Source organism: Ursus americanus, chromosome 11 (assembly GCF_024610735.1).
Source record: "Ursus americanus isolate L20-20 chromosome 11, mUrsAme1.1.p, whole genome shotgun sequence".
NCBI lineage: Eukaryota > Metazoa > Chordata > Mammalia > Carnivora > Ursidae > Ursus > Ursus americanus.
In genome coordinates this window covers 7,176,698-7,203,109 of record NC_142137.1, presented here as the reverse complement: position 1 = coordinate 7,203,109, position 26,412 = coordinate 7,176,698, and the positions used below count along the sequence as shown (strand labels likewise).

The window sequence follows — 26,412 nt, the reverse complement described above, 5'->3', positions numbered from 1 at the left end:
CTAGCGACGGCAGCATCTTTCGGCAGGGCCAAATTCTTCTCCAAAAGTGGTACTTGGTGAGCTCTTAAACATAGACAAAGGCAGTCTCAGAAGGTCAAAGTCCTTCACCCTGATCATGTCCACAATTATTTCATCCTAGAAAAAGTTTAGACACTGGCCTTGGCCATAAAACTATTTTAGTAAAGGATCCAGAGGATGTATACCTTTAAGAAATACAATGTCCTGGTGAACATGTTAAGCTAAACTGATTGTGAAATATTGATAAGTAGATTTATGGAGTTTTAAATTATGAACCCATTTAATGCTGAGTGCTATTGAACAAAAATAATGACTTTAATTCTAGAATACTTTCTGGGGGACATAATGGTTAATTCTTTATTTCCTTCTTTTTTTAAAAAAGATTTTATTTATTTATTTGACAGAGAGAGATAGCCAGTGAGAGAGGGAACACAAGTAGGGAGAGTGGGAGAGGAAGAAGCAGGCCCCCAGTGGGGCAGAGAGCCTGATGTGGGGCTTGATCCCAGGACCCTAGGATCATGCCCTGGGCTGAAGGCAGACGCTTAACAACTAAGCCACCCAGGCGCCCCATGGTTAATTCTTTCTTGAAGTCAATCTTGAAATGTTTGAAAAGAGACATATCATCTGTATAAGAGAGTGTTTCTCTTTCGTTTCTTCATAGTTGGGTCATGTATCCAGATCATGGAAAAGTGTCAAATCTCAAGAGCAAATAATAATAATAATAATGATAATAATAATAATAAATCAAAGTGTGTGTGGGGGCATTGCAGATTTCCATTTTGCCTCAATGGAAATTGTTAGCTAACACATCAAGAAACCACTCTTAAAAACAAAAACACCACTCTTCTTTTTTCAGACTTTTATTCTCAAACTACTTCAAATATATACATATTTTTAAAAAATATTTATTTATTTATTTGAGAGAGAGAGAGAGTACAAGCAGGGGGAGAGAGAGAGGCAGAGGGAGAGGGAGAAGCAGACTCTCTGCTGAGCTGGGAGCCTGACGTGGGGCACTATCCCAGGACCTGGAGATCATGACCTAAGCCAAAGGCAGATGCTTAACCATGAGAGCCACCCAGGTGCCCCTATATATAGATTTTAAATAAGCATACAAGAAAACAAAATTTCAGAAAGATTTCTGTTTGAGTTCATGTAACCTGACCAATAATTTTTTCTATTGTCAAAGGACAAGATGGATGAATAAAAGACAAGAAAGCTATTATTTGTGGCAGTAATGCTCACCAAATGTTCTATTTGATCTCCTGCATTTATCATTCTCCTTATAGTTTGTAAGCCCACGTGACTAGTTTTGGCCAATGAAATGGGAACACAAGTGATCTTCATAATGGGGCAGTGAAAAGTCTGTGTATGATTTTCCAGTCCCTCTCTTCTTCTGATCAAGGATGCCATGCATTCCATACAGATCATCTACCCGTTGGTGGGGCCATGGTCAGCCTGGGTCCCTGAGTGGAGTTGAAACTCCTGCTGACCTGTGATGGATGTGTAGTATGAGCAAGAAATAAAGCTGCAGTATGGTAAGCCTTTGAGAAATCAGGATTAATTTGTAACCACTGTGTAATCCCATACATTTCAACTAATACTTTAAAAAAAAATGTAGGCGATAGAGCGTATTAGAGGGTGGTGATGGCTGCTTGGGGAGAAACAAAAGAAGAGAGGAGTAGGAGGTGCAAGGAGATGTGATGTTAAATGTAATGCTAAGGGAAGACCCACCAAGAAGCTGACACCGGAGCAGATGTGAAGTGGGGGGAGAGGATGAGCCGTGTCTGAGGAAAGTGCACTCGGGGCAGAAGGCATAGCCCTGAAGTGGAAAACTGCCTGCTACCTCTAGAATCAGCAAGAAGGACATGGTTGGAGCAGACAATAATGGAGAGAGTAGACAGTCAGGTAACAGAGAAGGACAGAGATGGACCGGTGTGAAAAGTTTTGGATGGATTGTCTCACTCCACCCCTGAAAGGGAAGGATGGGTGGTGGGGGTGACAAGCAAAATGCAAGTTAAGGTTTAGCAGAGCAGCACATGCAAAGGGAAGAGGGACACTGGTATGTTCCAAGAACAGGTGAACACAGAGAAGGCTGAAGAGGTGGGCCTCAGTCAGGCAGACCCCTCAAAGCTCAGGGGGCCATGGGAGGGGGGTGGGACATTGCCCAGTTGGCAAGGGCAGCAATGAAAGGATTGTAAGTGGGGGGTGGATGGGGCTATGCTTTAAAAGATTCTCACTGGCACTGCTGAAGAACAGATTGGCGGGGTTTTGTGGGGGGAGGGGGTGGGGAGAGACACACAGGTGAACAGATTTGCCCAAGTCTGGAGGCTGAATCAATAGGAATTGCTGTTGGACCTTATGGGGGGGGGGCGGAGGTGGAAATGATACCCTACCTATTGGCTTTCAACTAAAACATCTTTTCTTCCTCCCCTCTCCCACTAATACATTTTTGTAATAGATTTCTCCACAGGATAATTGGAGAACTTAATAATGTTAATAGGGAAATGGCTTTTTCTAAAGAATGCCTGCTCTTCACAGCAAATATTGGTTTGAGAAAGCCGCATTAGTTTAAAAAACACAGAATTAGCATACACATTGGGAAGATGTAGTAAGTTACCAGGTTAAAGAATTGCCTTTGAAAAATAGGATTAAAGTACTATTGGTGTCTAAACTGACAGGCTTCTATGTGTAGAGTTGAGTTAATGAAGGTCAACAAAGTAGCATGAATTCAAAAACAATGCTTTGGGCTTAACAATTTACAGTCACAAAACCTTGTGCTCCTACTCTTTTATTCATTTAGGTTGAGCTTTTAAAGTCAATATACAGCACATGAAAACAATACTAGTACTTAATAGGAGAGATCCTAGAATGTGGAAATTTGGGGTTTGAGTTCAAATGTTGGCTCTACTGCTTTCCAGTTTTCTAAGTGTCTTTCTTCATTTGTAAAACGGAGATAACATTTCCAATCTCTCAGGGTTGTTCCTTTCGTTCAGATTTGTTATGACCATATTATGGTAATATGATGTATATCAACTGCTTAGTCTGGGTTTTGACCCTCAGAAATCACTGATGAAAGCGATGATGTTTTCATCAACCAAGATCTGAGGTTCCACAGTTTAACTCACAAATTTATACCTTGAATAACTTGGCCCCAGAGCTTTCCCTCATTATACGTTCTGATCTGATACTTCAACACAGACCCTGTTGTAATCCAAGGTGAATTTGAGTGTGTGTGTATGTTATTTCTTTCCTTCTCCTTTTTTTTTTAAAGAGAACTAAAGAGAGTCATCATTTTTAGGGAATAATAAACCATTAGCATCTTCCACTTTGTTTCAGATGACTTATTACTATTTATGGCTTTTTGACTCTTACAATCTTTATCAAGCTGCTTGCTGGGAGAGTCCAGTTGGTTGAGAGAGTGGGCATGTCTGTGATCAGCAATCCACTGATAAGAGGTGAGAGCTGCAAAATTGCCCTTGAAGCAGCAATGCTGAATTTTAGAAGACACTGATAGCAAGAAGCCACCTATAGAATCAAGAAGATTCTTGGTCCCTTTAACCTTTGCAGGGCCTTAAATTTTACCATACAATCTCAAGGGTAAAGGACTTCTAGATAAACTATATAAAGGAAAAAGGGGAAAAATAATAATTTTTTCCTTATCCAAATATTCAATTTGAGAGAAAGCAGGGGGAAATAAATATATCATCTATAACTACATCCAAGATGGAGATACAGCCAAAACTTTTTCTAGATTTATCTTATATGCTACCTCTCAGCACATCCAGATTCTATGCTTAAATACTTTTAGAGAGAATTTTTCCTTTTGGATAAATACGTCTGAATCCTCGGGAGTCACTCACCAGAAAGCTTAAGACAGGGCTCCCCAGGAAGTCACTGCCAATCCTTCATGGGCTATTTAGAAAAAAGTAAAAGATAGAGGAACGTAAGATAGAAGCTATACATCCAAAATTCAGGGTGAGCCTTTATTTGGGAAATGTGAGTGTTAAATTACCTAAGGATGAAAGAGGTAACTGTGGCTAATTCATCTTCATTTCTGATGGATTTTTTTTTAATCTGAAGAGAAAAACTCTAAAAGTTCTCTGACCTGTTTCCCAGCTACATTTTGTTTCCTTTAAATTTTGTTTCACATTTTGTCTCCTCTTTTCCTTCAGAACATTATTACAACTTGTAAGTATGTATTTATTCGTGCTTGTTTAGTATTTATTATCTCTACACAACCATAAGCATCTGGAAGGCAGGGATCATACATATTTTGTTCAGGTATAAATTTTGGTTCATCCATCTTAAGCGTCTGGATGAGCATGTCTGGTACATGGGAGACATTCAATGAAAGTTACTGAACATACAGTTACATTTTATAATGTTATATTTTTATATATGTGATAAGTTCTTTTTAGAATATACACACATATATTTTCTATCTATAGAATATATATATCCCAGAAAGCCAACATATTAGAATCCTTACCTTTAATTTACCAATGGTCATAATACAATAAAGAAATCTTAGCTGTTGAGGGTACTCAAGGGAGTTTAATAGCTTAATCAAGTAAAAACAACTTCACAACTGTTCACGCCCTAATGTTGTCTGGAACACAGACAGCTATATGGGCGGCAAGCTTCAGTCTGTGTCCGCACTGTGCTACGTAAAGAATATGCAATAGAAGATAGTCTTTACCCCAAAGGAGCCAACAGTTCAGTGGGAAGCAAAGCAGTAAATCCTCACCGTGTATGATGAGAACTATGGCAGGGTTTGGACAACACAGTAGGAGCACTCTTGGGGATGCTTCCCTCAGGAGAGGGCAGGCCAGGGATGATAACCAGAAAGATGATGCTAGCGCTGAATCTTAGAGGATAATAGGAGTTTTTGGACAGTTGAGGAAAGGACATTGCAGGCAAAGTCATGAGGCATGAAAGAACATGGTAGGTTCAGGGCGCCATGATCAGTGTGATATTAAAAGAACGAAAATTTGGATACCTGTGTGAACATGGGATTCTTGGTTTCAGCTCAGGTCATGATTTCAGGGTCGTGAGATTGAGCACATGGGCTGCACTCTCAACAGGGAGTCTGCTTGGGATTCTCTCCTTCTTCTGCCCCTCCCCCTGCTTGTGCATGCTCTCTTGTGCTCTCTCTCTCTGTCTCTCTAAAATAGCTAAATAAACATTTTTTAAAAAAAGAACAAAAATAAAAGAACAAATAGTTGATGTGGGGGAGTGATGACAACAAAGTTGGGGAGCTTGACAAGGCAAAATTGAAAAGGTTTCAAGGATCATGCTAGGTAGTTAAGATTCTGCTTCCAAAAGCAATCGCACAGTACCTGGCACAAACTATTGACCATCACGTTGCTGATGGCTCTGATGAGGAGGCTGGTCCCAATCGATCCAGAAATCAAAAGGCATGGTCACAGAATTGACGTTTGGCATTGGGACTGTTACACTGACATTTTGGCTTTGGGAGAGAAACATCGATGTTGAAATACTTAATTTTCTGTATTTTTAAAATCCAAAGATCACAGGCATGAATATGACAGGGCAGCTGTATATGAAAGGAATGATGAATACAATGGGAAAGCTTGGAATAATACACATTTAATACTTGCTCAGAGCCCCTCTACATTTCTGATACACTAATGACTAATAGCAGGGGTCTAAGCTGGGAATCTGTTGGTGAGCTCCTCGAGGTTCTTAAGACTTATCTTGAAATTCTAGGCAACGTTTTGAGAACATATGCATTTATTTTTCAAAAGAGACGGTTTCGAATTTTTATCGGATTCAAAAAAGTCCTTGACTCCAAAAAGGTTAGGATCCACAGGCCCCTATTATAGGCAACTAATACAAAAGGACACGAAGTGACATTGTTTGGACATTGCGGTGTGAATTACAGTGGTAGTGGGACTTTCTTTTTGAGGCAATGTAGAGTTAGCAGGTAGGCCAACATGCAGTGGTCTAGTAAACAATCACAAATCAATCGCCCCGGTCAGTGGTGGGAGGTGGGGGCGTACGGGGCTGTGCATCACAGTGTGGGGGACGGTCTCCTATATACAGACCTTTAAAGATTAGGCTCCTTCCATGCTGTGGCTCTGCCAGCTTCAGTGTGTCACTTCAAAGGCCCTGGCATCATCCAGGTAGTACAAAGGGGAAAAGCGAGAGCACATGGGGAAGGGATGTCCCTCTTAACTGCAATGGTGGGGCAGTAACACATCCCTTCTCACACTTCATTCCAAAGAAGTGATCATATGATCCCACTTCTAGATGCAAGGAAGTCGGGAAAATGTAGTTTATCTGGGTGCACAGGAAGACATTTGGTGAATATCTAGCTAGTCTCTGCCATGGGGAGTTTTAAAAAACAATTTGGGGGTGCCTGGCTGGCTCAGTTGGTAGGACATGAGACTCTTGATCTTGGTGGCTGTAAATTTGAGCCCCACATTGGGCTTAGAGATTACTTAAAAATTAAATTAAAAAAATAAAAAAATTTGGATTGTTATCTATTCATTATGGTTTTGGTCTACTTCTAAATGAAAAAAAGGGGTTGAACTACATATCCTTTCTCAAAGAACTTCCTATGGTTGTGTATAAGGGTTTTTAAAAGTGTGTCCTTTAAAACATGTTTTAGATGAGGGGAACAACCTAAAGAATTCTCTGATTCATCAATGTCCTCAAAGGTAGTCACCCGCTCAGTGTTTCGGATGAAATGTAGGCTAGGAGTCTAAGACTTCAATATGGAAAAAAGTTTTCTCCCTATAATCCTTTATTTATTTACTAGAGATAGCTAACAGTTTTTGAAGGCCTAGTGTATTTTATTGTCAAATAAGAGTCACTTTCTGCTCTCATTCTGATAAGATCCTTTTTATTTTATTTTTAATATTTTTTTATTATATTATGTTAGTCACCATACAGTACATCCCCAGTTTCCAATGTAAAGTTCGATGATTCATTTGTTGCGTATAACACCCAGTGCACCATGCAATACGTGCCCTCCTTACTACCCAACACCAGTCTATCCCATTCCCCCACCCCCTCCCCTCTGAAGCCCTCAGTTTGTTTCTCAGAGTCCATAGTCTCTCATGTTTCATTCCCCCTTCTGATTACCCCCCCCTTTCTTTATCCCTTTCTTCCCCTACTGATCTTCCTAGTTCTTATGTTCCATAGATGAGAGAAATCATATGATAGTTGTCTTTCTCTGCTTGACTTATTTCACTTAGCATTATCTCCTCCAGTGCTGTCCATGTTGCAGCAAATGTTGAGAAATTGTTCTTTTTGATAGCTGAGTAATATTCCATTGTATATATGGACCACATCTTCTTAATCCAGTCATCCGTTGAAGGGCATCTCGGTTCCTTCCATGATTTAGCTATTGTGGACAATGCTGCTATGAACATTGGGGTGCATCTGGCCCTTCTCTTCACTACGTCTGTATCTTTGGGGTAAACACCCAGTAGTGCAATGGTTGGATCATAGGGTAGCTCAATTTTTAACTTTTTAAGGGACCTCCATACTGTTTTCCAGAGTGGCTGTACCAACTTGCATTCCCACCAACAATGTAGGAGAGATCCCCAAAATCCTTTTTAAATCATTAGTCCAGGAGCCCCTTAACTCAGACTGCAGAGCAAGTCTGTTCCAGAGGGGAACATGAAGATCCAGCGATACAGGTCATCTAAGAACTGGAGCATATTAAAATGCTTTGCTTTGAAAGACTATTTTCAAGAGACTACTTTAATCATATAGAATTTTGCTAATTAAACAGCCAATTTAAATGCCAACTCTACTAACTGGATTTTGAGTTACATTCAATCTTAATTGTTTCTGTTCTCTAAAAATATACATAAGAACTTTTCAATTTTAATTTCACTTTTTACACAGCAGTTAACTCTCCCACACAGTCAGCTCCAGCAGTCGCAAAAGCAGGAATAAGTGCTTGCTGAGGGTATAGTTTCCCAGTTTTGAGCTTTTAAAAAGTCATCTCTTGAACTGTTTACTTATATTTATTTATTTTTAAAAGATTTTATTTTTGAGTAATCTCTACACCTAACATGGAGCTCGAACTCACAACCCCTAGATCAAGAGTCGCATGCTGCACTGACTGAGCCAGCCAGGTTCCCCATGTTGAACTATTTAGACTAAATTCTGCCCTTTATCTTACCAGTCTCACAAAAGCCGAGCAGACAGTGTGGCCAGTTTGAATGTAATTGTGGTCAAATTTTGACTTTACATAGTCTTTTTTGGACTTTAAATAGTTTCTTCTCCATTAAAAACAGTTCTGCCTCTTTGGATACATTGGGTTAAGTAGAACGTATAATTAAAATTTAAAAAATCCAAACAAACAAGTCCTGCTTCTTCCTCTTGATTGCCAAGTCAATATTTTGGCTCTGTCTTTGTGTGTTCATTTAAAAAATATATTAAAAATTTCGGGGCACCTGGGTGGCTCAGTCAGTTAAGTATCTGACTCTTGGTTTTGGCTCAGGTCATGATCTTGTGGTCGTGGGACAGAGCCCTGAGTCCGGCTCTGAGCTCAGTGTGGAGTCTGCTTCAGATTCTCTCCTTTTCCCTCCTGCTCACTCTCTCTCAAATAAATAAACAAAATCTTAAAATATATATATATATATATTAAAAATTTTCTACTTAGCCATGTGACCGTGGGCAATTCACTGTGCATTATGGAACCATAGCTTCTTTATCTCTGAGATAGGAATTGTCTCACAGGTTTGCTGAGAAGACCTCAAGCAGGATGATGAATAGGAAGGGGCTTTGAAACCTTTCAAGGGCTGTAGAAATACAAGCTACCATTATCAATCTAACCCAAAAAACCCCAAATGGGTGGAGCAAGAGTGCTGCAGTTCAGGGAAGGAAAAAGTGTGACTTGCAGAATCTTTTTGAGGGCGAGCAGTGAGAGTGGGGAGGCAGGATTTGTGCTGGGTCATGGCAGACAGGAAGGAGTTAAATATGTGGAGAGTAGAGGAGAGGGCACCCTGGGCAGAACTGGAAGATCTGAAAATGCACACAGGTGGGAATGAACACTCAAGCCGGCTGGCTCTGAAGCAGGTTTTGTTGACTTAGGTGTATTGAGGAATAAACCTGACAAGTAGATTGGGATCAAGTGGAAAGGGTCTGTTAATCGACAAGGACCTTGCATTTTTTATTAGGATGTAGTGGGATGAGGTTGGCATCTTCAGAAGCCTCATTTAGCAAGAAGGGAGAGTGACCAGAAGTACCAAGACCAGTCAGAGGGCGGCCTGGTGAGAAGAAATCAAAACCTGAACTGTATGACCGCGGCGAGGTAAGAAAGAATGGTATATGAGGGAAATGGAAAATCACTACTGAAGGACAGGGGGGTGGGGGGATGGGGTAACTGGTTGATGGGCATGAAGGAGGGCGCGTGTTGTGATGAGCACTGGGTGTTACATGCAACTAATGAGTCATTGAACACTACACCAAAAACTAATGATGTACTATATGTTGGCTAATTGAATTTAAATTAAAAAAAAAGAAAATCACTACTGTCATCATTGCACAACTGCTGCCCCCATAAATACCACAAAAAACATGGCATTGCAAGAGAGTAGCATGGATTTGGTAGGACAGGGAAAGGAAGTAGTCAAGAATGATTCTGAGCTTTAGAGGTTCAGTGACTAGGAAAATGACATCATCAACAGGCAAGATGGCGCTCTTTTGGGGAGAGAGGGAAGCAGGCTGCAGTGTTGGATATATTAAGTTTGAGGTGAAAGCTGGAGATGCACATGAAATTTCAGGATTTCACTGCCTGCAACCCCTTGCTTTGAATGTTATGTCCTTGTAATATTGAGTGTTGTAATACTGCTGTCTGTTTCTTGCATGCACCATACTGTCATACTTCCATGCCTTTTCTCTTGTGTTGCCTCTGATGAAATGTCCTTCCTACCTTTATTTTTATTATTTTTTAAAATCAGATTTAGCAATGTGTAATCTACATATGAAAAAATCCATCCTTTCTAGGATGTATCGTTTGAGTATCTACAAAAATATACAGTCATGTAATCACCACTACAGTCAAGATACAGAAATTTTGGTGTATGTCTTTGGAGTCAATCCACTCACCCCATCCCCCAAATGCTAACCTGATACCTGTCCCTATAGTTTTGCCTTTTCCAGGAAGTCATATAAATGGAATCATACTTTGTACAGCATTTTGTGTCTGGCTTCTTTCCTTAGCATAACGATTTTGAGTTTCATTCATGTGTTGCATGTATCAGTAGTTCATGTCTTCTTGTTGCATAATAATGTTCCTATGTATGCGTGTGCCATAGTTTGTACGTTCACTAGTTGAACAATTGAACTATTTTTAGTTTTTGGCTATTATGCTTAAAGCTACTATAAACTTTCACATACAGTTCTTTGCATGGACATGTGTTTTAATTTCTCTTAAATAAATATGTATGAGAGATTTCTGGATCATAATATACATATATGTTATATATTTAACTTCATAAGATATTGCTAAACTGTTTTCTACAGTGATCGTACCGTTTGCATTCCCACTATCAATTCCAGTTGCTCTGTATCCTCATAGGCAGTGGCTGTTTTGGGTGTCTTCTCTTTCTGTCTCTCAAGAAAGCCAGCTACCATTTGTCAGCAGCCCCAAGGAGACATCTACTTGGTAACTACGCTGTCCCTGCCCAGCAGCCATTGAGGAATGGAGCCTTGCCAGTGACCACATGAATGAGTTTACAAGTGGATTCTTCACCCCGACTGAGCCTTGAGATGACTGCAGCCCCATCTGATAGTTTGGCTGCGATCTCATGAAAGACCCTGATTCAAAACCATCCACCCAAGAGGCTACCAGAATTCTGACTCTGAGAAACTACATGAGATAATATATGTTTTAAGCTGCTAAGTTCGGGGTAATTGATACACAGCAATAGATAGTTAGTACACTGAACTAAGATGCTGGCATGAAGCTCAACAATGATGCCAGGTGTGGAATAGAGATTTCCTGGGAAATTATGAGGGAAGACTAATTCTGTGTGGACTGTGCTTGAGGTCAGAGCTTCCAACCCTAGTTCTGGGACCACATCCAGAATATCTTTATCTCAAAGGACATAAATAATTTTCAAAATAAAATTAATTTTATTTATTTTAATTTGAGAGAGAGAGAGAAAGGCAGAGAGAGCACAAGCAGAGCCTGGAGGGGCAGAGGGAGAGGGAGAGAGAAAGAAGGAGACTCCCCACTGAGCAGGGAGCGCAACATGTCGCTCAATCCCAGGACTCGGAGATCATGACCTGAGCAGAATGCAGATGCTTAAACCGACTGAGCCACCCAGGTGCCCCAAAATTTATTTAAAAAAAATACAGTATTTGGGGGGTAAGGAGAGGGGGCCACATACTCAAATAAAGATTGTGTTGTCTCAATTCTCTGAATTCTAGGTGTCAATCTCCACATTGGTTTTTTCCATCTCTTTATCAACAGTTCTAATGCTATATTTTATGGCATTCTATTCTTTTGACAATTTTCAGGTATATACAAATTTTTTACCTCCCACTCCTCCTCCTTCTCTTTCTTCTTTTTTTCCTTGGAATCCAGCTTTAGTGTTTCGGAGAGTGACCCAAGTTAAAACAGCTCCCATGGAATCGGATCAGGCATAGGGAAGGATGAGTGGGGGAAATGTTTACCTCTATTTCCAACTGGTCCCCGAATAGCAGAGAGCACGTAGATCCTGAAGATGAGAGGATGGGAGCTATGTGGATGTGGAGAAGGGCTGGTGGGTCATGGCTGATTCATAGTGTCTCGAGAAGGCTGGCAAAACATAGAGGCACCTTTGTGGGAGGCAGAGTCTCCCAGTGAACGATGACTGGAACTCACATCAGCCCAAATGAGGGGGTTCAACAGCAATGAGAGGCTGAGATTAGGCAGAATCCTTCCACCCTCCAATTCAGTTTGAGCTCCAGGGTGGTTGGGTATGTGGGGGAGAGGGATATCAGCATAATGTTTGTGACAGGGTCTCTTTTTCCCTTAAACATATTTTCTTTTGGATAGCAGCCAAGGTTTCAGGCCAGGACAACTGGTGCTGCTGGCTCTCCTTCGTGTAGGAACAATGGGATTTCTGTTACCTGCACCAAAAATATTGTCCAAAGGAAACTTCCTTTTGCTTAATAAAAGTGGCTCCAATTCCCTCTCACCAAGTTCCTCATTGTCCCTAAAGCTGCACAGGACCGTTTATACAGTCCCAGAAGGAAAACACACAGGTTTCCAAATGTAGCACCCTTACCTCTCACAGCAAAGTGGCCAAGCCCTTTAGGACAGAGATGCCTTAGGCAAACCCACGTGACATCTCATTCCCCAAGCTTTCCCCTGCAAAACTGGGGTAGGAAGTTCTGTTCTGTTGGGCTTCATTTGTCCCTCCCACGCTGCACTATAAATATAACTAAACTTCTCTATCAGTACCATTGATTTGGCTCAAAACCCGTTTCTCTTGTGAAGCTTTTCATCGATAGCCCATCCCTGAAAGCTTTCTGCCACGGAGTGGGAGGAGACCTGTGCAAAGTGGAAGAAATGGGAAAATGTTAAACAAATTACTTTTCACCTGTGAGATTTTCCTCCCTTTTCTCCACAGCCTTATTTGCCTAGTCTATTGACATTTCAGACTAGAGGAAGATGACGCATAAGTGTACCTGCAGTTTCTCTCTCTCTCTCTCTCTCTCTCTCGGAGGGCTCAAGTGACAGAGATTGTTAGCCTGAGCAACAGGATGTTTGCATTATTGATTAGGCTACGCCGTTTTGGCTGAAACAGTGGAGAATAGCCTCAGCTACTTTGCATGTGTCAGGTCGGCCTGCTTCTTGTCCATCAATTCTGGGCAGATTTCGTTGCTGCTGCATGTGTGAGACATCACGTCTCACGTTGTTCTTTCAGACTGTCAGTCACCCTACCTGCTGTGCTGATTAAAAGCCTTATCTCAACCAAGAAACTGTCTGTTGCTGTTTTTGTGTCTGTGACCGCGGGGTCGTTGTTAGGGGCGTTGGGCTCTCTTTATCGCAGATTCCCACTGCTGTGTGTTTCGGCTGTTTGCGTAGTGTGAAGGCTCACAGAGCTGAATAAACGACTTTACTATTTTCAATTTAGTTGTACTACAGGGGCAGCTGAAGATGAAAACAAACCGTTTTGTTCCTTAACTACATTTCTGGCTTACAAAACAAGGCTGAACAGTCATGGTTTTCAAGCTCTGGTATAGAAAATGCAAATTTCTTAGCTCAACTGACAGAGATTTGGATGCAGTAGGTCTCAGACGGGACCCAGGAACCTGGATCTTAAACAGCCTGAAAATTCTGGTTATCGATGAAAAATGGGACATATTGCAAGAAATGTAGCCACATAGCATCAAAGAGTCGAGTGGAATTTAGGAAATCAGGATTCTGTCTTAGTAGCTTCATGACAAGTCAAAGAGAATGTTGAGGAAAAATCCTAATACCTCGATTTATTGCAAGCAGTTTGTTAGCAACTTAAGGATATGATTTACATCTAATTTCTCTTTGGTTTTTAATGTACTTTGGTTGGTACGCTTGGTAGATAGTCACTAAACAATGAAATCTACTATTCAATTATCTTAACAAATTTAAGACATCTATTATCATTTATAGAATGATTTTTATTGATATGAGTCATAATAGAGAACCCAAAACTAGACCCCAAATATTTGAAAATTTAATAGCATTTCAAATTAGTCCAGAAAAATAAAGGATTGATTATTCCCTACATGCTATTGTAACAACTGATTTTCCATTTAGATTTAAAAAGAAGCTGGGTTTCTACTTCACTCTTCACTCTCAAAGAAGTTATAGGTGAATTAAAGATCTAAACTGAAAATAAATAAAGCAGTTCACACTGTAGAGTAAAAAACGAAGACTTCTTTTTAGTATCTTGGCATTACATAAAACCAACACGTCTAAAAGTTTAAGATAGATATCTTTGCCTACATAAACTATTGTATGATAAAAATACCATAAAAGAGTCAAAACTCAAGCTTAAAATTAAAGATGAAATTAACAACTTGTGAAAGATTTTTGAACAAGCAATTAGTACAAAAATAACCCATAAATAAACTGTAATTTGTGAAATGACGTTTAACCTTGCTCAAAATTACATAGATGCAAATGAAAATAAGATTATTTTTCATCTATTTCATAAAAACTAACACATTTTATAGCATTGGCTTTGAGGAACGGTAAAGAGCACTTGAGCAATCTCTATACAGGTTTAAAATACTCATATTCTCTGATCCAATTGCACTTCTAAAAATGTATTCTAGAACTATAATTGCACATGCAACCAGAACAAGGATGATAATTATAGCATTGTTTGTAATAGTAAAAAACTGGAAATGATGCAAATGATCATTAACAGAGGGCTGGTTAAATAATTAATGGTCCGTAATACTTTGTGCTATTTAAAAAGTATGGTTAGATCTGCATATCTGGATGTGGGAAAAAACCACCAAAATACATCATTAGGTTTAAAAAGAAGAAAGGGGCACCTGGCTGGCTCTGACGGAAGAGCAGGTAACTCATGATCCTTGGGGTCATGAGTTTGAGCCCCATGTTGGGTGTAGAGATGACTTAAAATGAATAAGTAAATAAATAAACTTTAAAAAAATAAAAAGAAGTCAGGGTACTAAACAAAGTGTATGTTTCTATTCAAGTGAAGGGGTTCAATATAGGCCCCTGGGTAGAATGTGCCATTTTGGCATGGGGATTATTTTGAGCTGAAGACTCAAGAGAAACTTTGTCCCTCCCTTAACCACATAGAAGAATCTAAATTGGGGGTCTTCCCTTGAATAAGGGTTATTCACGGAGATAAATTTTATCTGAGTGACCCATCTATATGGTAGGGCAAACGTCTAATTACCAAATATCTGCTCCTCTTATCATCCTGTAAATTGCATTCCTCTCCTCTCAAGTCCCAGACCCCTCTCTCTGAAGTCCCAGACCCCCCTCTCCCAGACACCTATAATCCCTTCTCCTTAGTTCAGAATGGCATATATGCCTCATTTTGCCTGTTTTTGGAGTTTCCATGTCTATGTGGATTCCCTGTATGTATGCCTATTAAATGTGATTTTCTCCCGTTAATCTGTCTCATGTCAATTTGGTTCTTAGTCCAGCTAAAAGGACCTTTGAAGGGACAGAAATTCTTGCTCCCTGACACAGTAAAACCTCAGAAAACATGTCTATATATGTAGAAAATGTCAGAAAACATTAAGAAATTGTTAAAAATGGATTAACTTTGGGAATGGGAGTGAGGATTTTCTGGTAAAAGGAAGACTTATTTTTTGTTATACATACTCCTGAATTGCTTGAAAATTTAAAATCGTGTCATGTATTATTGAAATTACTGAAGAATAAACTACTCGAGAAAGCAAGCATTTAACATGCCTCAGCTGTTCTGATTATAGCACAATGTTTGTGATAATCATACTTTGCTACTAGAAAGATCAAATTATGTTTAATAAAACAAATCAATTAAGCATATGAAACATTTACAAAGGTGGTTATTTAAAAAATATTCAGTGTGTAGATGCCAAAACTTCATTAGGGAAAATTCATGCATTTAGCCTAGCATGTAAGAAATTCACTGTGTCATACTGCTACGCAAAGATGTTCCTGACACACTCTCCATAGCATGATATGTTTTCGGGACCTTGCCTAGTAAAAGTGACTAGTGGGCCTGTAATCCCAGGGTCTTCAGCCAGTCTACCTTCTTGGAAATATGCACTCCAAATTTTAGCCTTTGGGGACTAACTATAAATGAATGAGGAGTGGTTTGGATGTCTCACCCACCAGCCCTACCAGTTATCTAAGAGGAGAATGGCCGGGTATGGGATAGAACTGCTAATAATACGGGAGAGCAGCTACATAAAACAATGAGACTTAAAAACATATTCTAGCTACTGGTACTTTATCTGGTTGTAACTGAAAATTGTTATTTCTCCATTAACTAAACATTCATTTCCCCAGTTATAATTAAAAGTAATATATGCACTAAAAAAGTAATACATGCTCATTTTTGAAAGTATGGAGAACTATAATTTATATTATATTAACAGAAAGAAATGCCTCTAAATTATGAGCACAAACGCAGTTTCCTCCAACTTTTGTGTTCTTTTTATCATGTTAAAGAGAATTTGGATGGGGAATGGGAGAATGGGAGTTATGTATAATTACTTATGTATACATAGGATAAATGCAGAAACAATAAAACTAAAAATATCACTCCTTTCTTTTTGTTTCAAGTTTTTATTTAAATTCTTGTTAGTTAACATATAGTGTAGTATTGGTTTCAGGTACAGAATGTAGTGATTCAAACGTCACTCCTGAATAGGGAAATTGGGAGTCTGGGGAGGGGGAGAGGTCACATGCAGAAGGGCCTGTTTCTAAAACTCCTTTGCTTGATTTATTTATTTTGCCACATCATGTTTAAAAAAGAATACAAAAGCACTCTAAACTTTAAAAATACTAAAAGAACTTTCATATGAACCCCTAATATTCCCCATTCTTACACAGAAACTTGAAATAAAAATGAAACCCATTACTAAATAATAAACCAAATGAAAATAATTTAATAAGAGAACACAAGAAGCATCATTTCTACTTAATCATGCAGATAAAAAAGAAAGAAGGATCAAAAGAAGGCACAAAGGGAAGGGAGAGAATAGAACAAAATGGAGGGAAAAGAGGCTATCCCTAAGACTAGAGAGATTTCCTTCCCCTGCAGCTATCAAGGCTCAAGATTTCCACAGTAAGTCTGCTGCTTTGAAAATGTACTGCTAATCCTTCGAGATGTAAATGATAGAAATTCATGAATAATGGTGACAACAATTGTCACCAGAAAAAGGTGAATGGATAGAGTGTATCCTAAGAGAAACCACTGGAAGGAGATAATGGAAATCTGAAAAGGTGTAAGAACTGAAACAAATCAACTTATCACAGATAATAAATCACAGAACAACGTTGCTTTCTTTGGTCTGTGTCTTTATGTGAAACAAGAGTTGCTTTTTGTATCACACAGATCTTCTAAACCCTCCCCTGTGGAGGTCCTTCATAGTTTATATCCAAGCCAATTCCTACAGAAATGGCACTGAGCAGAGTAGATGGAGAGAGGAAACTTGGAGGGATCATAATCTCTGGATAAAAGCCAGAGCTGAATGCTGAAGAGCTGGGTAGTTTTAGAGAGCCATGGATTGGGAATCTTGGAGTTAAGTGCCCCACAGCTGGCAAGCTGTAATATGTATTTTTTGTTTAGGAGGAAACTGAGCTTTACCAAAGTGAAATTAAAAAAAAAAAAAAAAAGAGGGGCACTAGGGTGGCTTAGTCGGTTAAGCATCTGCCTTTGGCTCAGGTCATGATCCCAGGGTCCCAGGTTGGGCTCCCTGCTCAGCAGAGAGCCTGCTTCCCCCTCTCCTCCCCACTTGTGCTCTCTCTCTCTCTATCTCTGTCTCTCTCTCAAATAAATAAATACATAAAATCTTCAAAAAAAAAAAAAAGAAGAAAAGGCACAATACTGAGAACTAATCAGTCCTTCTCAGAACCATCTCATACTTTCTCTATGCATCCTTATCAAATCCAAATACATAGTAATGTTAGAAAAATCTAAATAGGTATGTGTTTTATTTTCCTGTTTCCTGTTAGAATAATGTAAGCCTGGTAATGTTCTCTATCTATTATCTGAAATTTACAGTTCCTCTCCTGATGTTTTAAGTAAATGACAGGTACTTAGCTAATTAAATGTAATACTCATAGAGTCTTGTTTATAGGAAAGTGTCAACTTTCAGGATGTTGTGTGTAAGTCTTGATAAAATTACGTAAAAAATGAATGTACTCTCTTTTCATAGGCTGACCTTGCAGTCACCACTGCCTGAAAATGGCTCAAAACAAAAAAATGATCTAAGGGTTGAAACAAGATAAGATCAAATTGATGTCATGGTAATTACATGAAGGACCATTCAATCATTGGGTGGAATTTACTGTTGATCCCTGGGCTTAGATGCAGGTGGGAACATGCAGTTTTTATCACTCTGCTGGTATAAAAGACAAGTGAAGACCTTACGAACTGTAGTTACTGAGAAATCATAAGGCAAAGCTAAAATCCCTCTTCAGATCCACCATCAACTGCCCTGAACACATCCTGCAAAAAGTCCGGAGGAAGGTAATATGAATGAAACAATTTCTGGGATTTTAATTGAGGGAGGAGTAAAATATTCTGTAATATAGGTCAGCTATGCATAATAAACCTTAGTGAGGAGAAAGAGAGACATTTACACATTCTCTTTTCAGCGCTCATGATTGAATTGGGAGGAAGTCTGCAAAACTGTGGTCTGTGATCACAGGCTAAGATGTTATCTAACAGAAGCCAGAAACCAATGTCTCCTGCTAAGATGTGCAAGTGCCCGTCAGTATCTAAAAATTTTCTTCAAGAAATCTTGGGTGTCATTTGAAAGACATTAGTTTGAGTGGCTTTACAGGGTCAAGTAGAAGGAGAGTAGATATTATGTAAGTTGCGGATATTGTTTTACCATCAGTTTTTATTTATTTATTTAAATTTTTTTTGTTTATTTTAGACAGAGGGAGAGAGTGAGCACGAGAGAGCTTGTGAGTGGGGGGAGGGGCAGAGGGAGAAGGAGAGGAAGAATCTCGCTCACACTCCCTGTGGGGAGCTAGACTTTCCGCTGGATCCAGGGACCCTGAGATCACGACCTGAGTCAAAATCGAGAGTCGGGCGCTTAACCGACTGAGCCACCTATGGGCCCTTAATCCGTTTTTAAATGATGCATAACTAGGTCTTCCATCTGGCTGGTGATAAAGCAGCTCACTTGTTTAGCCGAATGACCGTAGCTTCTGATAGCTTTTGGACAGACGTTCTCCTGTAGACTTGAATATAGTAACGCTGACAATTTTCAGACAACATTGTTTCCATTTTCTTCTTTCATAAAATGCTACAAAAATAAGAGTCTGTGCTATTTCCCCAATTATTACGGATGACTGTAATTCTGAATTTCTTGACCAAATCTAGTTGGTGTGTTCTTTTTTTTTTTTTTAAGGATTTTATTTATTTATTTGACAGAGAGAGAGACAGCCAGCGAGAGAGCGAACACAAGCAGGGGGAGTGGGAGAGGAAGAAGCAGGCTTATAGCGGAGGAGCCTGATGTGGGGCTCGATCCCATAACGGCAGGATCACACCCTGAGCCGAAGGCAGATGCTTAACCGCTGTGCCACCCAGGCGCCCCTAGTTGGTGTGTTCTAATGAGAGTTTCTGGAAACTTTTGCTAACCTTAGTTATATTTACATGAGCACTAGTTGAAATGGCAGCTTACTGGGAAATTGAACTAGAAAACTAAAGTGCTCTCTTTAGTAGTGCTGAGGAACAGGATTTGGGCACATGGAAGAATTATGGCTTCCTTGGGAATTCAGAAGCTCCATGGAAGCTTCATAGAAGCTTTTTTTCCTAAGCCCTTACAATCCCTTCCTTACTCAAAAATAAGATTTTTTATATTAGATCAGAGGAATCTTTTTAACTTTCCGAAGGTGTCTTTTAAATAATTACCTAACACCAAATCAATTATTTAAAATATTGGTCATCCAAATTGCATTGTAATAGTTTGCTATAGTCTTGAGTTATTTAAAAAAAAAAAAGATAAGAACAGTTACCATTTATGAAAAGCTCATGTGCTTTTATTTCAATTTTAACTTTGGTTTTGGTTTAAGTTTCTTTTCTCTCTCTCTCTTTTTTTCAGTAATAGAGTTTTTGAAATTTTGAGTCATATTTCTTACCATTTCCTGCTGAAAAAGGTAGCATGTGAACAATGTTAGAAAAGCAATTGATTATGTTCCAGAACAGATTCTCGGTTTCATTGTACATTTCTTATAAATGTGGGACTCAAATTTACATGAAAACTCAAAGTAAGAGCTGGGAAATAGAAATAGCAAAATCAGAAGGTAATGTGCATCTTGTTCAAAAATAGATCAAGATATTTTGCTTTCACAAAGAGAAAATGTACAGGAATCAATTAATATTTCCATTGAGAACAGTATGACCCATAGCACCAAGCTTCTCTTTTTACAGATTGTGAATCCTGGAGTAGTTTGGTATCAATTTATGATCTTTGCAAATTCTGGTTTTGGTGTATAACATTTCAGCATTACCTATTGTAATGTTGCACAAAGTAATCTGGTAATTTCTTGGTTCATCAGACTCAGAGATAACGTTATAAAAATGCTCTAGCATCCTTAATACATTGGGGTCTCAGAGAAAGAGAGGATTTAGATGAGGCTCAGGCTGAACCGAGTGTGGAATCAAGGGCAATATTGGGAATCAAAGTAGAAAAGACAATTGTAAAGCATGATCTATACGCAAATCAATGTCCTAAAGGGGGTAATGGACTAACTATGTACTTCTGGGCCATAGGGGTGGTACAGGTGGAAAAGTGTGATCTTAGGATGAGTTCACTTTCCAAGTGATCTTAGCAGATCCCTTTAATTTTCTGAAGTGTAGTTTTCCAGTCTATGAAATAGGTGCCATAATAACGCTTTCCTCATGGAGGTGTAAAAAGAATCAAACAAAGGAATGTATGTGAAAGCCAATGTTTCCCTCTCTCTCCCACAGTCAGACACTAGTCCTCATAACTTGATCAGGTTTAAAATGCCTCTTTATCCAAATGAAATGGCTTTCTTAAGGCTGTTCCGAAGAAGGTGAAATCAGATAAATATGTAAAATAAAAAATTACATGGGCAAGTTATATTTAAGCTGGCACAACATAATGTTGCTCCAAACAAAAAATGTCAGCATCTTATTTAAGGATATGCCATCTGAAAAAATCATTTAAGAACTTCATTGTAAAATATAAAGATTTGAAGGCAGTATAGTGAAGCGTGGTTCAGAGCTTGAGGTTTGGAATTGTCAAGAGATATTCTAAAATCTTGGCTCCACTAGCAACAAATTTTGTGACTTTGGGTTACTTTGCCTCAAGAATTTCTTTATCTGCCAAAATGAGAATAATACTTCACAAGATTGTCATGCGTATTGACTATGTTTGTGTGTCAAGGTGTCCAAAAGAACATCCAGCACACGCAAGTGCTCCATTGAATGTAGGAGTTATTTTTAAAGCAGAGTTATTATAATTACCGAAGCCAGTATTGCAGATACGGTGTAGAATGCTAACTCCAATTTTATTTCACACATTCTGCATTTCCCAAATAGAGTAACTGAATACGTGTTATATAAATAACCTCCCACAGAGCAAAAGTAAGGAGACAGTAGAAAGAGGAGAAAGCAGAAAGGCAAGATTGGGGTCCTATATTTCAGACCCTGGAGGAAACATTTTTGTTATGAGAGAGCAATAGATAACTGCCCAGTTATCTACTGCTGTTCATCAAACTACCCCAAAACTTAGTGGGTAAAACAGGTTACTGTTCTGTCATGGTTCTCTAGGTGGCCCTGGCTCACCTGGGCAGTTTTTAACTTGGGTTTCTCAGGTATCTGCGATCCGGTGGTAGCTGGGGTTGGAGTCATCTGGAGGCTCAACTGGACTGGTCCTCTGGGATGTCTTCTTCATTTCTTACTTCTTGGCCTTCTTTTCTCTCTCCATGTGACTTGGCTTCTTATCATAGGGTGGTCTCAGAGTAGTAGCACTTTCTATATGGCAACTGTCTTCTAAGAGACAGGAAGCAAGAACTACAAGGTTAGGGCCAGGGTACAACCAACAACTGGCCCGGTGTTGCTCCTGCCATATTCTATTGGTTTCGGTGGTCAGAGGGGCCACCTCACTCAAATGGGGTAAGAAAATAGACACACTGTGATTTTTTAAAAAAGATTTATTTATTTATTTGAAAGAGAGAGAACATGAGCAGGGAGCAGCAGGCAGAGGAAGAGGGAGAAGCAGATTCCCCCTGAGCAGGGAGCCAGATGCAGGGCTTGATCCCAGGACCCTGAGATCATGACCTGAGCTGAAGGCAGACGCTCAACTGAATGAGCTACCCATGTGCCCCTAGACACACTGTGTTTTGATGTGGAAATGGCAAGGTCATACTACAGAAGAAATGTGGGCTGAGAGATATATTTATTGCCATCTTTGGGAAGTACAACCTGCCATCTGAAAACTTAGGGGAAATGAACAACAAAGGAGCTTCTCTTTGAAGCTCTTCTGCTGTTTTTATCACAGAAAAACAAATCCTTATAAAGTAAAGTGCCAGGAAGGAGAAATCAATAATCCTGACCTGTCCATTCTATTATTGAAAAACTTCAAGGCAAATGAAATATGTTTTTATGCTTTAATGCTTTTAAATGGGAATGATGCTTGGTGTGTCAAAAGATTGCATAGAAATAGCTCAGATAAACATAACAAAATACAATGCATAAATTTTAAAATTTACAAGAAACATTCTTATATTGCTATAATAATGCTCCATACAAAACTTTTCTAGTCTTTGGATATTTTACTTTTCTGAGTGATAAATTGATACTATCCAATGTTCTATTCCTGCCAGCATTTATTACTCCAATGTTAATTTTAAAAATTGGGTGTTTTTAAACAACAAACATTTGAAATTCTCACTTAGAACAATATGTTATGGTGCATAGAGTTTGTCTTATAATTTCTTATTTTGTATGCAGACAATTTAAAAAATGCTGATGTGCTAGGAAAACCAGAGGGTAATGGAAAAATGAAGATTTTAATTACATAATTAAGTTAACATTGTAAAGTGCCTTTAAATAACAATTAAAGTAGACAGTATGCATCTTATTATAAGTCCCTTAAATTTATTTGAGTAAGATAAGAAACTTCTCAAAATATGATTGTTAAAAGAGTGGTCATAAAGGGATTAAAATCATTTTCATAAATCCATAAGCCCTTCAATTTTCTTCTAATTACTGCTTGCTTTTCTCCTTTATTTTTATTTTATTTTTTTATTTTTTATTTTTTAAAGATTTTATTTATTTATTCGACAGAGATAGAGACAGCCAGCGAGAGAGGGAACACAAGCAGGGGGAGCGGGAGAGGAAGAAGCAGGCTCATAGCAGAGGAGCCTGATGTGGGGTTCGATCCCAGAACGCCAGGATCACTCCCTGAGCTGAAGGCAGACGCTTAACCGCTGTGCCACCCAGGCATCCCTCTCCTTTATTTTTAAAACAAATATTTTTTAAGATAAATATCTTAGGGTCATCTTTTGTTCTGTGCTTCTTTGTGGAAACCCCTGTTTTTTGTAAAGCATACTTGTACAAGTTGTGCTGTATATTTCTCTTGTCCACGGGACCCCCTTTTTTCCATTTCCTTTCTCCCCATTTCATCTGGAAAACAAGTTGGCTCCCCTTAAAGATTTTGTGCAGGCACAAAGCACTGTTGTTGTTGTTTTTTTTTTTTTTAAACAATTCTTGGCATTTAATGAACCTCCCTCGACATGGTTTTGAGCTACCAGGGCGCAGCCCCCCCTCCCCATTTCCCCTTCCCCCCAATTCTTCTCCTCAGCTCTTCTACTGAAGAATCTGGCCTGGAGCTTTTTCCCTTCCCACAACTTGGTAGTAGCCAGATGGCACCCCTTCAATGATAGGAGCAGCTCCGGGCCTGTTTCTGGCAGCATTTCCCCGAGTCCACTGACAGACTTGGTCCCGTAGTTTATCAAGGTCGACAGCTGGCCTGAAGCTCTGGCTCCTTGTTGAGTGGTCATGCCTCACACCGACTTTTCCAAAGTAACCTGGGTGTTACCTGTCGAAGCTGATCCTGTGCCAATGATGCGTGCTGCTAGCAGGACCCTGGCCCCTGGGGGCTGCCAGTGCTGGCCCAGGCAGCCGTGGCCGGGGCTCACGTGCCCCCGAAGTTTCCAGGTCTTCCTCAATCTGGATGGCATGTCCGCAGCCCCAACGAAAGAGGCACAAAACGCTGTTAAGTGATTGAGAGACAGAAAACCCATCCCAAATATTGCCACTCAGCTGTGCGATTTCACTTGGCCTTATTTTCCTCCGGATCCTGGGGCACTTTGAGGTCCCCTGTTTGCCACCTGTAGCTGCTTCATAAGTTATGGGGACTACTGAGTCCATGAAGCTCCTGCACAAATATCAAAACACTAGAATACGGATTTAGTGCTGTACAGAGTCTCTCTCGGTCAAGCAGATGTTCTTCATTCTCGTTTGCTTGTCATCTCCCTTTTTTCATGTCGTCCACCCAGCAGATGCCTCAGTGCCTACAAATGCCTTCAGTACGGCATTCTTCACTCTCAGTTACTCGCCTTTTTGTCTGGGTCAGAGAGCAGGAAGCCTCTCCAAGTCTGTGTCATCCATGTTTGGACGGTGCCTGACATGTAGCCGGTGCTTATTCAAAGCCTCTAAATCGTTCAAGGGTGCAACTGGGACCTTACATTTTGCACTTAACAGCACTGAACTCCTGTCAAATTATCCCAAACTCATCTTTTTGTTTATTCATTTTTATTCTATTTTTAAATTATTTTTCAAAGATTTTATTTATTTATTAGAGAGAGCACAAGTGGGGGGAGGGGCTGTAGGAGAGGGAGAAGCAGGCTCTCCACAGAGCAGGGAGCTCCCTGGGAGGACCCTAGGATCATGACCTGAGCCAAAGGCGCTTAACCGACTGAGCCACCCAGATGCCCCCCAAACTCATCTTTTTATAAGATAGAGAAAACAGTAATTACCTATTTCCAAGAGTGGATGAGATGACTGGGGACAGATTGAGGGATCATTAACCAGCCTCTCTTGCCCCCTCCCAAATTGCTCAGCCATCTACCTCACCACCTTTGGAAAAACTATCAGTGAATGTGTGTATGGGTCTGAAAGTCTCTGTGGTTCCTGGAAGCCAAATTTGAATGTCTACTTGGAAGAACTGGGAACCTGGAGAATGATTGAGGCTAGGGGCTGGGGCATGGGATCATGCAATCATGCTGAAACTGCGGTTCAGAACACACTACAAGAACGAGGTAGAAACCCACTTACTACAACTAGAGTGCATGAGCAAAGAAAAATAGTTGCCAGGGTCACTCCAAGCTGAGTTTCCTTACTACCGGCTCCAGGCTTTTAAAATTCTTCCTCCTGGAGACGGAGGTGGTTATTGAGCAGGAGGCAGAGGTGTCCCGACTCTGTGGAAGTTGCGGGATGATGGATTCCAAACATTCCGCTTTCCCTGGCGATGTTCTTCCTTCAGATCTGTCCTCAAGGTGAGCTGTGGCTATCTTCTCTCACCAAGCAAGATGCTAAAACTAACAGGCCTATCCTCTGTTGAATAAACAATCATTGAATACCTATCTAACGCCAGGCAATGTGCCAGGGATTCAAGGCTTTACTTTAAAGGTTCCCTTTCATTTGTTACTGTTCACAGAAGGCCGCTGACTTTTCCTCTCCTTGGTAGTTAGCTGGGTTAGATGGGGCAATGAGGTGAAGCCTCAGGTTAAGTAAACCTCTGGAAGTCAGTTAGATTTCTACCGTTTGGTTAACGAAGAATTGTGCCTCTAGTCTTAGCCAGTCATCTCAAAAGCGTGCTATGAGTCAGCCGGGCTTCTCGGCGTGGCGAGCGTGGATGAGTCACCCCTGCCATCGCCACCTTCTGAAAAACCGAAAACCTTACTCTGTGGCAGTGGGGGAGCAATGGCAGCATCTTTGCAAGTGAAGGGCGGGATGTTACATTGTACCAAGCACTTGTCATCTTCTAGAAGCAATCTTTCACATATACGTACATCTACATATATGTGTGTATATGTGTGTACAGATCTGTACACACATAGAGACACACACATCCACCCATATGTAAGTGTGCAAAAACATATTTAATAAGCCTCGAAGTCTTTCCATACTACGACAGACAGGCAGGGATTGTCGATAGACAGGCACGTAACTTTATAAGGATTTTTTTCCTGTGGTAAAAACAGAGCAGAGGAACTGCAAAGAGAAGTGCCCTGGTTATTCATTGCCCCAAAGTTTTCATGTGATAGCAGGTTGTATTTCCAAAGAAAACCACAAAAATATCTTAGACTAAATTCCCTCTGTAGTATGGTGTGCCACTTCCACGTCAAAAAGTGGGGTGTCTATTTTTGTACCCCATTTGATATACAGGGGGTGTGTGTGTGTGTATAAGATACTTGGTCTAGCTGGCTAGCTAGCTTGTATATACTGGTAGAGTGTTTACCTAGTTTGTAAATCATTTACTATATTAATTATATATAATCACAATAAATAGTATTATGAAAACATTTTACATAATAATATTAAATCATGGCAATAATATTCGTGTATACTTTCAAGAATGCTATCTTTTTCTCCGTCTTATCAAGAATTTGAATTTGTGCACACATAGTTTGAAGTAAACTAAGAGTTGAGACACCCAATTTAAACCTTGAAGCTCTTATGTATGCTTTTTATT

At 39.8% G+C, this 26,412-nt stretch overlaps 1 pseudogene; it reads right to left on the bottom strand.

The window, feature by feature from the left end:
* LOC123776161 (large ribosomal subunit protein uL15 pseudogene) lies at positions 1-23,896 on the bottom strand (annotated as a pseudogene).
* Positions 23,897-26,412: the final 2,516 nt, after the last annotated feature.